General features: G+C 37.1%; 1 protein-coding gene across 1 annotated transcript in view; it reads left to right on the top strand.

Annotated features, from left to right (window-relative positions):
- The window catches only part of LOC127450413 (transcription factor MafG), a 43556-nt gene extending 40864 nt beyond the window's left edge, over nt 1-2692 (top strand). The window contains exon 5 of the mRNA XM_051714518.1: nt 2420-2692. The gene's annotated coding sequence lies outside the window, so the exon portion shown is untranslated. The remainder of the gene's footprint in view (nt 1-2419) is intronic.
- Nucleotides 2693-13200: the final 10508 nt, after the last annotated feature.

Raw genomic sequence — 13200 nt, 5'->3', positions numbered from 1 at the left:
ATCTTAATTTCTCATCATCTTTTGAACCCTGGATCTTATCACTTAGGTTCATTTACTTTAGATATGGTTTGACAACCAGCATAACATGGCAACTAAGGACAACACTAACAAAAAGGTTTTTGGATACATAGTGAAATCGGAAAGAGTAGGTTGACTTTTCTTTAGCTAAAATTGGTCCCAGTGGCCAAAGCAGTAAGTTTTGTCAATATATTTTTAATATTTGTCCATTATCTTTTGTCACAATACCACAATCTGTGAACATGTGGTGAATTTTTGGGTTATACGCTATATTGGTCTGAACTAGGGATGTCAGTATTCAGACATTTGAGATGTCCGCTGCATAATGATGATGGACATTTTCGAAACACTGCTTCATGCAGCTTCTAAACCTTTACGAATCATTCGTTTCGAACCATGCTTCACTTCAAGTCATGTTATTTTAGCAAACGAGGCTTCGTTACGTCATACTGTTTCGAAACAGTTTCTAAATGTTTCGTGGTTACACTGGGGGGCATTGATTCCACAGTGAAACCCTGAATCAATGCTTGATGCAGGCTGTAACTGATCCAGTCAATTCAGCAGTAACTTAGGTTTATAAAATCAGACTGATTCAAACAAGAGTTGCTGATTTGAATTTAGTCATTTTAATTGCCCTGTCGATCGCCTTGAAAAAAATCTAAATGTCGTGTTTATGAGAAATACATTTGAGCAAGAAATACATTCGTTTCTGCTATCACTACACTGACATAATTGTAGGTTGGGATGGAAAAAATGGAGACCAGCATATAAAAAGTGCTTGTTGTCGTGTTGTACTTGAACACACTATCACGGTGTATGCAGAAAGCATAATGTTCATTTATGTGGAAGTGTTCCACGATTCGACTGTTTTCAATATCCGGTCTCCAGTGTTTTCACTCTCGTCAATGTATATTCTTATGTTAAAAGTTTACTTTTGTAAAAACTATAATACTATAAAAAAGATATACTGCCGATACTTCACACAACAGAGATGGCCGTTTTTTATTGACAGTGTCTCAATTGACATTATACAAGCTGACATGAAATGATGGTCCGAGGTTAGTTACTGTTGTTTTGTTGTGACAGCCAACAACAGCACTAGTTCATCCAGAAATTTATTTTTACTCCATGAAACTTCAATGGATGTTGTTCTCCATTGGGATCGCTCGTTTTGGTAGTTTTTGCATTGCATCTTGAAACCAGAAACAGAAAATTTTTATCGGGCAATTAGAATCATCAGGGTGGCTCAGTGGGTAGCACTGTTGCCTCACAGCAAGAAGGTCCTGGGTTTGAGTCCTGGCTCAACTGGGCCTTTCTGTGTGGAGTTTGCATGTTCTCCACGTGTTCATGTGGGTTTCCTCCAGGTGTGTAACCACACTTACAGTCCAAAAAGACATGCAGGTTAAGTTAACTGGAGACCTAAAATTGTGTGAATGTGTATGTCTGTGTGTGTTGCCCTGTGATGGACTGGCCACCTGTCCAGGGTGTTTCCCTGCCTTCAGCCTGAGACAGCTGGGATAGGTTCCAGCACTACCTGTGACCCTGCATAGGACAAGCGGCTATAGAATATGAATGGATGGCACAGCCCAGTGTTTGCTCAGGAAAACTGTAGAGTGAGAAATGGTCCAACAATGATTACATTGAGCCCTCTTCTTCATCTGTGCCTTTCTTCTTCTGTCATGTGGATAAGACATGACATGCAGTGTGCAAGCACCCTGTAGCGGCGGATAACTGTATAGCCAGCCTTATCATAGTCTGCTGAGCGTGGTTACTGAATGCCTTTGTCCTGAAATTAATTAACTGACATTCGATAAGCTTAATTGATCAAAATATTAACAATGATTAATCGATTATCGATTGATTGTTAACATCACTTGTTTGAACCGATGTTGCCTTTTTTTTTCATGTTCCCGGGTGCTATGTACTGTTTTAAATAAAAAAATAAAAAGGCATTTAAGAAATAATCCAGTTGTTTCTACATTCTTTTCCCTTTTTCTAGTAGAAATGTGTCAAACAAAACCTTTTCTTAATAATATTATACAATTTAATTGGTAATCAATAGTTTTTCCCAACACAGATTGTTCATCCAGTGAACCTTTCTACAGACATACTTCCTTAAATTACAACACATGTATATTGATGTTTTTTATATTTTAAGTTAGAGTTGAAAAGGAACTACATAACAGGAACTACCCATGGCATCACCATTTGTATCTATAACATTGTATTGCCAACACCACAGTACTTTTTTTGTAGGAATATAATAGTAATGTGTAGCCCATAATCCAGACAACCATCTTTCATAGAAATTAGACTAAAGAGCTAAGTCTCTCACTTCATCATTTTGTTAATTATTACTTTATCCATGTATCCATTTACCCTACATCTCTAATACACACAGATACACACACTCACTCAGAGTGCCTGAACTGGCTGCAAACCATCAGGACGTCCTCCGTGATGCACTCTGCTCCAGACTGCACTGTGTGCCCTCAGGATATGAGTAATTTGGCTCATGGAGGGACGAGGTGAGCGGATGGGGGATTTAGGACAGCATTCGTCATTCTCACCCACTTCTGCAGCAGGTGCTTGCCCCAGATCACTCAGCCTGGAGCCAGTTGTACAATTAATGGAGCTCATACACCATCTATGAAACATTCACTCTACAATATCTCTCATATCTAACAACATATTAGCTGAACTGCAAGTGGAGGAATATAGTGTGTGTGTGTGTGTGTGTGTGTTCAGAATGCAATACTAGCTTATTATTTAGTAAATGGGCCTACTGCACAGTTTAGGGGAGACTGGGGCTAGATGTCACACAGGGAAGTTGTCACAAGTGGCACAGGATAGAACTATGAGATTCTGAGTAAAAGTTAAGTTACACAGAATGTGTGTTTTCTCAAGCAGTGGTTTTGTAGTTTTGTTTCGCACCTTCCTCTAAACTCTCTCAGATAAGAACAGTTTTTGTGAATTCTGACATCCAAAATACAATTTCATCATGTTTTTGTAATAACTGTTGGGTTAACATGTGAACACAAAACCATACCACTAAGATACATTCAGGCATGGGTTAACTATTTAATGAACATGGCATTATTGCTAATCTGCTGTTAATTTGGAGTTGATTTGGGGTAAAACAATGTCTACCCTATAAAGGACTCTAGGTATATATATTCTATAACTTAGAAACAGGAGTATGCTAACCAGATATTAGTTTGAAACACATTAGTATACATAGCATGTATGATTCATGTAGCGCTCTTGGTTCTCTTGTACATCAGTATTTGTCCAGCAATGAAAAGAAATGAGAGAAACAGATGATGTGCATTCCAGAAAGAGTAGTGTGGCGCCCTCTGCTGGATAAAGGGTAGACATGCAACGACACTATTCTACATCTCCAGAAGGCGGCATCAAAAACTGATGAACAAGACTGTATGTGAGGATCATTCATTCACTAGTGAATGGGCACTGTTGTATAAATGTTGCTGGATTCATTCTGAAAACAGAAAAAAAATCAGCACCTCTTCTGTGTGCCCCCTGGCATTCAAACGTCATACTCCCCACCAGGGGTGGAAAGAGTACTGAAAAATCATACTCAAGTGAAAGTACTGTTACTTCCCAAAAAATGTAGTGTGAGTAGAGCAAAAGAACCAGTCCTAAAAACTACTCAAGTAAGAGTAAAGGAGTAGCTCATAAAAATACTCAAGAGAAGTGAGTATTGAGTACTGAGTTGCGAAAGCTATGCCCCATTATAATAAACAGTGTATGCTGCAGTTTCAAAATGTAGCACACATACAGTAATTTACATTCCCTTTTATGGCTGGTTGCCAGAAAGAATAAAAAATACAGGTATTTTATAGGTGTTTTTGACTGCCAACTTTTAAAGTACATCACTTATCTATGATAAACACTACATTAATCTGATTCCAAAAAAATAAAAGGGCAACATGATTACAGACATGAAAAAGTTATTTTAAGTACACTGCTCACCATTTTAAATCGTAATGTATGAAACAATTACATTAAAATCAATTTATGTGTAGGGTCTAAAATGCCCTTAATGCAGACAAAGCGAGTTATTGTTGCATGTAAAACATGTTCAAAACAATGCAAGGAATAAAAAAATGCTAAAAAAGCAGGGTCACTTGGCTTGTCATGTCCCACAGAATAGAGGTAGAGCAGGGGTGGGAAAAGTTGTTTGGTACAGGGGCCATATTGGGCTTTAAAGGATTAATTCATCCCAAAATGAAAAAACATCTCTCATCATTTACTCACCTTCATGCCATCCCGGATGTGTATGACTTTCTTTCTTTAGCAGAACACAAATGAAGATTTTTAGAAGAATATCTCAGCTCAGATCAATATTTAAATCAATTTTTAGTATAAATTCTCCTCCCTGCTCAGTCAATCTCCACTTTCACTTGTGTGTTTTTGGTGGTTCACATTCTTCATGCATATTGCCACCAAAAGTACTAGGCAGGAAGAAGAATTTCTAACAAAAACGGAATTGAGCTGTTTCTCACCCACACCTATCATATTACTTCTGAAGTCATGGATTTAACCACTGGAGTTGTATGGATTACTTTTTGTATGGAGCGTCAACATTTTGGCACCCATTCACTTGCATTGTGAGGACCAACAGAGATGAAATATTCTTCTAAAAATCTGCTTTTTTTTTTTTTTTTTTTGCCTGCAAATTTGTGTTCTGCAGAAAAAATAAAGTCATACACATCTGGGATGGCATGAGGGTGAGTAAATGATAAGATAATTTAAATTTTGGTGTGAATTATCCCTTTAAGTAGCACGTGGGGGCCACACTGTATTCCCTTTGAGATACAATGTTCCACATTGATTTTATTATTGTATCTTTTCAGCTCAGAAATAGTTGTGTTTTCATTCTGATCTAATGCATGATGCATAATTTTCTGAATTGTATTTGTGACTGATGGGACTATTCTGCCTGAAGTATTGCTCTACAAAGGTTGATACTTTTTATCAGGCATTAATTTTTTTTTATAAAGGCTAAGCATAATTATAAATTATTTTATCATCTCTACAAATTAACACACTCTCTACATCAGAGGTCGGTATTATTAAAAAAAACTTACAATATTATTAAAATGAAAAATGTCACTGTTTTATTATATTAAATTAATACTTTCAAAGCTACTAAAGTTATTCAGCCAAACGTAGTGAGGGGTTTTCTAATTTTCTTGTTATTGTTGTTTGATAGACCTATATCACAGACTGTGATGACACGTTTCTGCCTTATTTATAAGCGTAAATCTCGCAATTTTTTATATTATACATTTTTTTAAATATTGAGTGCAAATTTATAACATTACGCTTTGTGTTATATTGTCCTGGAATTAGTTTTAAAAACTGAATTACCACAGCTGTGAGGGGGTTTCTATTACCGCTGCTTAGAGAGTGACAGTAAATGGCATCTTCTCCCATTTTACTGTCTTAATCCACCGCTCTCTATTTTTTTCCTCTTCTGGAAAGTCATTCAAACGTAATAGTGGATTTTATCTTTTGGTCTTGGAGCAAATGGGTAAGTGAAAATAATATTTGCTGTGATCTCCCATTCACTCCCATTCACCACTGTTGAAGTTTACCCTGTAAACGTTTACGTCTGCGTTCCAAAACCCGGAGTGTGAAAAAGGTCTATTAATAGCCTTTTAATGACATACTAGACAGTTACACTTCGGTTACACCTCAAGTCTGGCATTTTTATACAAACACGTTCTTTATTCCCACTGTTTACATTCACTTTAGACATAACTGACTGCATTTACACTAATGCCTCACCAAGACGGGCATTGGCGGAATTATAAAGGGTATATTTTATTGTTTAGGCTCGCATTAGTGCTCTCGGAACACACGTGCATGTAAAGCGCAGCGCACAAACATAAGCGGCCTGTCAGTGAAACAGCACGCAACTACAGACGCCAGGAAATAAAAAGTCAGTCTTTTATATTTTATCTAGATCAACCAACCAGTGGTGGTCTTGCTGTCGCAATCGATGTAATGAACACCACTGGTCTTGATGTAGAACATAGGCTAAGTATAGAACATTACTCAAAAGTTTATCATCGATATCGAGGACATCTCTTTTTCCGATAAACATCAAGATAATTTTATCACCCAACCCTATTGATAACATTGCCTTAATCTCTCACATCAACCCAATAATCTCAGTGATAGATAGCTAAATTACAGGCTATGTTATAGACACACAGAATTTATTAAGCAGAAATATGATATTTACCTCGATATGTTTCTTCAAATTAGAGGCAGAATTAATGCTGATATCTCGACTGGCTTGAGCAAGCTAAACTTTCATGACACGATCAAGCAATTGGCCTTTTTCACTGCGAAAAGCCCTTTTAGGTGTTGAAATGCTGTATGAGGCTTAGTCCACATCCATAACAGTTGGCGCCCGATCAAGTTGGTCAGTTGGTGCCATTCAAATTTTCTATGCATGTTTTTATTTGACGGGAGTCACGAAACTCTCCTAGCCAATCACATTGATGGATAAAAATAAAAATCAGAGGGAAAATTGCGCAGTAAAATACAGTTACGGCACTTAAAATGTACTCAAGTAAAAGTATAAAAATTTTAAACTACTTAAAGTACAATTTCTGGGAAAAACTACTTAATTACAGTAATGTGCATATTTTTAAAAATTAATTAAAAAAAACACAAATTTGATTAGATTCGATGAGGTGGTTTAATTAAACAGTCAACCGCTCGTATTGCTTCGGTCAAATTTGACCCGTCATAGGAAATGAATGGCTGAGACCGTAACACAGAGCAATTTTACTTGTTTGTCAAATAACAGACACAATGCAGAACACACACACATTGATGAAGGGGTGAGACTATGAAACATCCACAATGCAGAACACACACACACACAAAGAAATGAATGGGTGAGACTAAAGACACATTTTTTTTTTTTTTTTTTTTTTTGTCAAATGTGAGAAAGTTTAGGCTTAGGTGCTGGAGATGCACACCATGGTCAGGTTTGATTGTAAGCATATTGTGGAATAACTGCAAAATCTCACCCTTCAACACAAGTGGCTTATAAATGTCAACAATTTTACAAATCATTGACTTTTATAATATCTAAATATATCATCGCTGTCCGATGAAAATCACATATCTCCACTTTTGTGAAGTGTCCATCAAATCCGCATATGTCCCGCCCTTATGCTCGGTTGAAGTGTAGTGAAGAGATTGTCTACATCGCGCTGGCTCTGCGATTTCCCTGACAACCAAAGCCATTCATGCACGCACAATGTCAGGTGGCTTTAAGAAGTTGACTATACCAGCCATATATGGTTGCCAGATTTCCATCTTCATGAAACCGCGAGTAAAAGCTAATTCTAATTTCGGACCCGGAAAGCCGTCTCAAAACCAAACTGTCCACTCAACAACCGGACTAGAAACCCTTTTCATGAAACAGATTTCGATCTAAAATAGTAAGTGAAAGCTCAGATTAAAACCAAAAATATATTCTCTAGCAATCGATAACCATCCAACTGAGTTCTGGAACACGAACAGTTAGACTCGAGTCTGTAACTGAACATGCGCCATTTCAACCCATGATAAGAAAACTGTGTATGTCCATGTTCGAAAACAAAAATCCATTAAGTCCAATTAAAATATTGAACAGATGTGTAATGATGGTGCTAAAGGTGACTAATTATGTTATTTTCGTAAGATCATTTTGTAAGATAAAGTGTTTTTCCATGCTCTTGAAAAAATATTTTTTTAGAGATACGTGCTTTTTATCAGACAGCAACAATATATCCAATGCATAACTTGTGATAACATCTAGAAAGCAGGTTTGTTACAACATTGGCATATAGAGATCAGCCAATGCATTGCGGCACTGAAGCCATCTACTAGCCATACTTGTCTTTTCATGTATTTGTTATTTTATTCCAGCAGATGTCACCAGAGACCCCCAATGCATGACATATTTTGATGTTTTGACAATCTTTCAATTTACTGAAATTAATGTTTTTATTGAAGTGAAGATAACATAAAATGTGCTTATTTTATATGAATATTTAAGTAATTGAGTAATATAGAGTAACTAAGGTCAAAACTACCATAAAATCCCAAAAGAAATGCATAACTTTGGTGCTTTTACTTTAGTGAAGGTAGTGTTATTACATTTCTTAATGTTAACATTTGATGTTAACATCGGGTAGCTATTTCCTATGGAAACAAGCAGCATAAAATTACAGCTCCTATTTACTTGAATAATTAAAGACCGAAATCTCCAAAACGGCTGGTCATATTATGATCAAACAACATATTTCAAATCAGCAGTAAAATCTGACAACAATAGTATCAAAAATTTTGCTTCTTTAGCACGCAAATAAATAAATAAATAAATAAATAAATAAATAAATAAACAGAGTGCTGTATCCAAGCATGTTAACAGAAAGTTGAGTGGAAGGAAAAAGTGTGGAAGAAAAAGATGCACAACCAACCGAAAGAACCGCAGCCTTATGAGGACTGTCAAGCAAAATCAATTCAAGAATTTGGGTGAACTACACAAGGAATGGACTGAGGCTGGGGTCAAGGCATCAAGAGCCACCACACACAGACGTGTCAAGGAATTTGGCTACAGTTGTCGTATTCCTCTTGTTAAGCCACTCCTGAACCACAGACAACGTCAGAGGCGTCTTACCTGGGCTAGGGAGAAGAAGAACTGGACTGTTGCCCAGTGGTCCAAAGTCCTCTTTTCAGATGAGAGCAAGTTTTGTATTTCATTTGGAAACCAAGGTCCTAGAGTCTGGAGGAAGGGTGGAGAAGCTCATAGCCCAAGTTGCTTGAAGTCCAGTGTTAAGTTTCCACAGTCTGTGATGATTTGGGGTGCAATGTCATCTGCTGGTGTTGGTCCATTGTGTTTTTTGAAAACCAAAGTCACTGCACCCGTTTACCAAGTAATTTTGTAGCACTTCATGCTTCCTTCTGCTGACCAGCTTTTTAAAGATGCTGATTTCATTTTCCAGCAGGATTTGGCACCTGCCCACACTGCCAAAAGCAGCAAAAGTTGGTTAAATGACCATGGTGTTGGTGTGCTTGACTGGCCAGCAAACTCGCCAGACCTGAAGAGGAAAATGAGAAACAAGAGACCAAAAAATGCAGATGAGCTGAAGGCCACTGTCAAAGAAACCTGGGCTTCCATACCACCTCAGCAGTGCCACAAACTGATCACCTCCATGCCACACCGAATTGAGGCAGTAATTAAAGCAAAAGGAGCCCCTACCAAGTATTGAGTACATATACAGTAAATGAACATACTTTCCAGAAGGCCAACAATTCACTAAAAATGTTTTTTTTATTGGTCTAATGATGTATTCTAATTTTTTGAGATGAAATTTTTTGAGTGAATTGATGGGTTTTTGTTAAATGTGAGCCAAAATCATCACAATTAAAAGAACCAAAGACTTAAACTACTTCAGTCTGTGTGCACTGAATTTATTTAATACACGAGTTTCACAATTTGAGTTGAATTACTGAAATAAATGAACTTTTCCACAACATTCTAATTTATTGAGATGCACCTGTATATATATATATATATATATATATATATATATATATGTATATATATATCAGCCACAACATTAAAACCACCTGCCTAATATTGTGTAGGTCCCCCTGATGCCACCAAAACAGCCACAACCCACATCTCAAAATAGCATTCTGAGATGGTATTTGTCTCACCACAATTGTACAGAGCGTTTATCTGAATTACCGTAGACTTTGTCAGTTCGAACCAGTCTGGCCATTCTCTGTTGACCTCTCTCATCAACAAGGCATTTCCATACACAAAACTGCCCCTCACTGGATGTTTTTTGTTTTTGGCACCATTCTGAATAAATTCTAGAGACTGTTGTGTGTGAAAATTCCAGGAGATCAGCAGTTACAGAAATATTCAAACCAGCCCATCTGGCACCAACAATAATCCATGTGATTATCTAATCAGCCAATCATGTGGCAGCAGTGCAGTGCATAAAATCATCCAGATACGGGTCAGGAACTTCAATTAATGTTCACATCAACTATCAGAATGGGGAAAAAATGTGATCTCAGTGATTTGGAGCGTGGCATGATTGTTGGTGCCAGACGGGCTTGTTTGAGTATTTCTGTAACTGCTGATCTTCTGGGAATTTCATGCAAAAACACGTTCAGTGCGAATGTCCCCTACTAAACTTAAAATAAAAAATGCTTTAATACAATGACCAGGAAGAAAGAAAGGGAGAGAAAAGGCTTAACGTGAAAATTTTATTTTCATGTTCATGTATTTCTCATTGGATTAGTGTCATTGTTTTGGCAGTAAATAGTGTTTATCATAAGAGAAATTTAAGAAAATCATGTTTTGAATTAATGCAGGAATCCAGTTTTTCTTACCTTTCTCTCTCTCTACCAGAACAAGCTCTGACATATGCAATAAAATGTAATGGTATGTCATGAATAGGTGCCTTTACTGGTGTTTTAAAATTCCAGTGGGGGGAAACAATTAACATGCGCTTGAATGCTATATTGTCACTGATCGTCTGTGTAAAGCAACAGCCGATATCTCACACAACTCACACGAGAGGTGTGTGTGTTTCAGGTCAATTTCTCTCGATTTGTGAAACATTCTCAACAGTTTGGGTGTGTGACGCTAAAATACGGGACAAACGGCATCGTGTATGGATTTCATACGGAACATAATTTTTTCCCTTATTTACTGGACGATTCCTTATTTTACAGGACGTTTGGCATATTTTGTTCATGAAGTTTACCTGATACTGCTTCAGCATGAAGGTGACTCTCTCTCTCTCTCCACTCACTGTCATAAATTCCCTCAGTCGATGATGGTGGTGACAACGGTTGTCAAGGGTGGGGAATGGCAGAATTCAAGTGATAATGCACCAATTACAACAAAGAATCTCCAGTTTCACAAAACAGCATCCAATACAGTTAAAGGGAAACTAAAGACAGTAGATTATGGACTTCTGAAGCAGCAAAACAAGTGGGTATACCAACGGTAAAAATTTATCCTTAGAAGTCGTTATACACAAACAGCCCTGGGAAAAAAGTATGACTATGGCGTATACGTGCGTATGGCCCCGACTACACCAATGCTTCCAACTTTGGATTGGAATCTCCCTGAAGATGGCTGAATACCATGTGAAGCCCACTTCCTAGTAACAAAAACAGATCAATAATGTAGCCTACATTTTTCTCTTTTAAATAAGATATTCATGACAATAAAATAAAACGATTTTTAGGGCTAAATTTATTTTTATTTTCATCCTTAGAAATTGAGACATTTCATGTCAAACGGAAGATGAATAAGGGCATTCAAAAAACAAATGGTTATTTCCTTTTCATTTTTCTACTTCTATTTCCTTTTCCTTTTGTTAAATATAGGAACAACTGTAATGAATGTCCAGATGAAATCATTCTAATGACTCTTTTACAGGATATATTCTCAACCATTTTATACCTTGGGTCTTTAGTGACACAAGTTTAGCCTGAAATTCATTTTTACTCCAATGCGTAAATAGTTTTTGTTCTTCATCTGGATCGCTCGTTTTGATAGTTTTTAACATTACTTCTTGAGACCAGAAACATAAAACAGGCAATTAGAATCATCATGGCGCCACCAGTGGTTGCTCAAGAAATTGGATTACAAGACAAGTATGAGTACAACTGTATATTCATACAAATGATTACTATATCACATTGATTTTCTTGTGTGACCGTGATGAATAATAAGTATTTCATATGCTTGTACACATACATATTATACATGCTATTTCTTTCTCAAGGTGACTGCTATTTGATGAAGACACAACATGGAAGAAAACTATAGCAAGGTTAACACATGAACAGTATGATTTGGCTATTGTTACTTGAGTGTACTACTGAAATGCTGTAAGTTGTACATGTGTTTCGACTCAATAAGTGCCTGAGAAAATACATATGTGTATCTTATGTGTTATGTGTCGCTCAGTATGTGTTTGACAGCCAGTTGCGTCTCATGAAATTTCAGTGTGGAAGTAATGAATCCTGTCTTATATTTGTTGCATCATTTCTTTTATATATGAAAAATAAAACATCAAATTATAACATAATATACAGTATTATTCTGTTATTTTTTAATTGTCTTGAAAATGTTTTGAAAATTTGACACTATCTAGACATTTTGTAGATTTACTTGTGTTAGATATACGTGCCAAGTCGCTAAATACCAGAGTAATAATATTTGTCGAAACGCCCATGCATTTAAGTGTTAAAGTTAACACTTCGGTCTGGAAATACCCTGCAACTGGGCTGCTCTCCCTTTATAGTGCCCTGGAAAGGCATCATTCGTGCCTTTTGGAACGCAGTGCTTTGTGGTTATGTAACAGTCCGCCGCATGTCTGTCAGCGCTCATCGGACGACTCATGCCACATGACGACACTTCCCCGGAAGCGAGTTACCCAATTCTACTATGGTAAAGGCTTGGCTCATAAATATTAATTTGATCAAGCTGACGTTGTTTAGTAACGTTCATAGAGATTCCAGCATGCCACCCTAATTAATATTCACAAGCCATACCATGACCAGCAGGAGTTGTCAGTTTGTCAACGCCCTCAAACTAACGCCCGCCTTTCAGCAAATCAGTTAGTAAAGAGACTGGTCACTTCTATTAAAATAAATGGGAGAAATCGGAACGGTCAACGGATGTGGAAAGGAAGTCCCATCCTTAAAGTAAAAGAGCCAATCACATTTTAGATACAGATATTGTCTGTCAATCAACTCGAAAACGCGCATGCGCATTAGCTACACAAGCCAGGAAAATGTCGTTTTTAGCGATATTTGACTAAACGAAGCTTAATTTATGATACCAGTGTTGTCAGATTTTACTGCTAATTTGAACTATGTTCTTTGATCGTAATCTTGACCAACCATTTTGGAGATTTCGGTCTTTCCCCATTCAAGTAGATAGGACATGCACTTGTACGCCGCTTCTTAACATAGAAACATAGCTGCACGGGAGCGTTCTAAAGATGGCTGCCGAGTGGAATGACTTGATAAAAAATACTTTGGTTAGGCTCACGGGCCGAAAGTTCCGCTACGTCATTAATATTAATGAGCATAGCCTTCACAAGTAGT

The sequence above is a fragment of the Myxocyprinus asiaticus genome, chromosome 13 (genome assembly GCF_019703515.2).
Source record: "Myxocyprinus asiaticus isolate MX2 ecotype Aquarium Trade chromosome 13, UBuf_Myxa_2, whole genome shotgun sequence".
In the NCBI taxonomy this organism is placed as follows: Eukaryota; Metazoa; Chordata; class Actinopteri; order Cypriniformes; family Catostomidae; genus Myxocyprinus; species Myxocyprinus asiaticus.
Note: the sequence above shows the minus strand (reverse complement) of the source record. Positions and strands in the feature narration are given on the sequence as shown.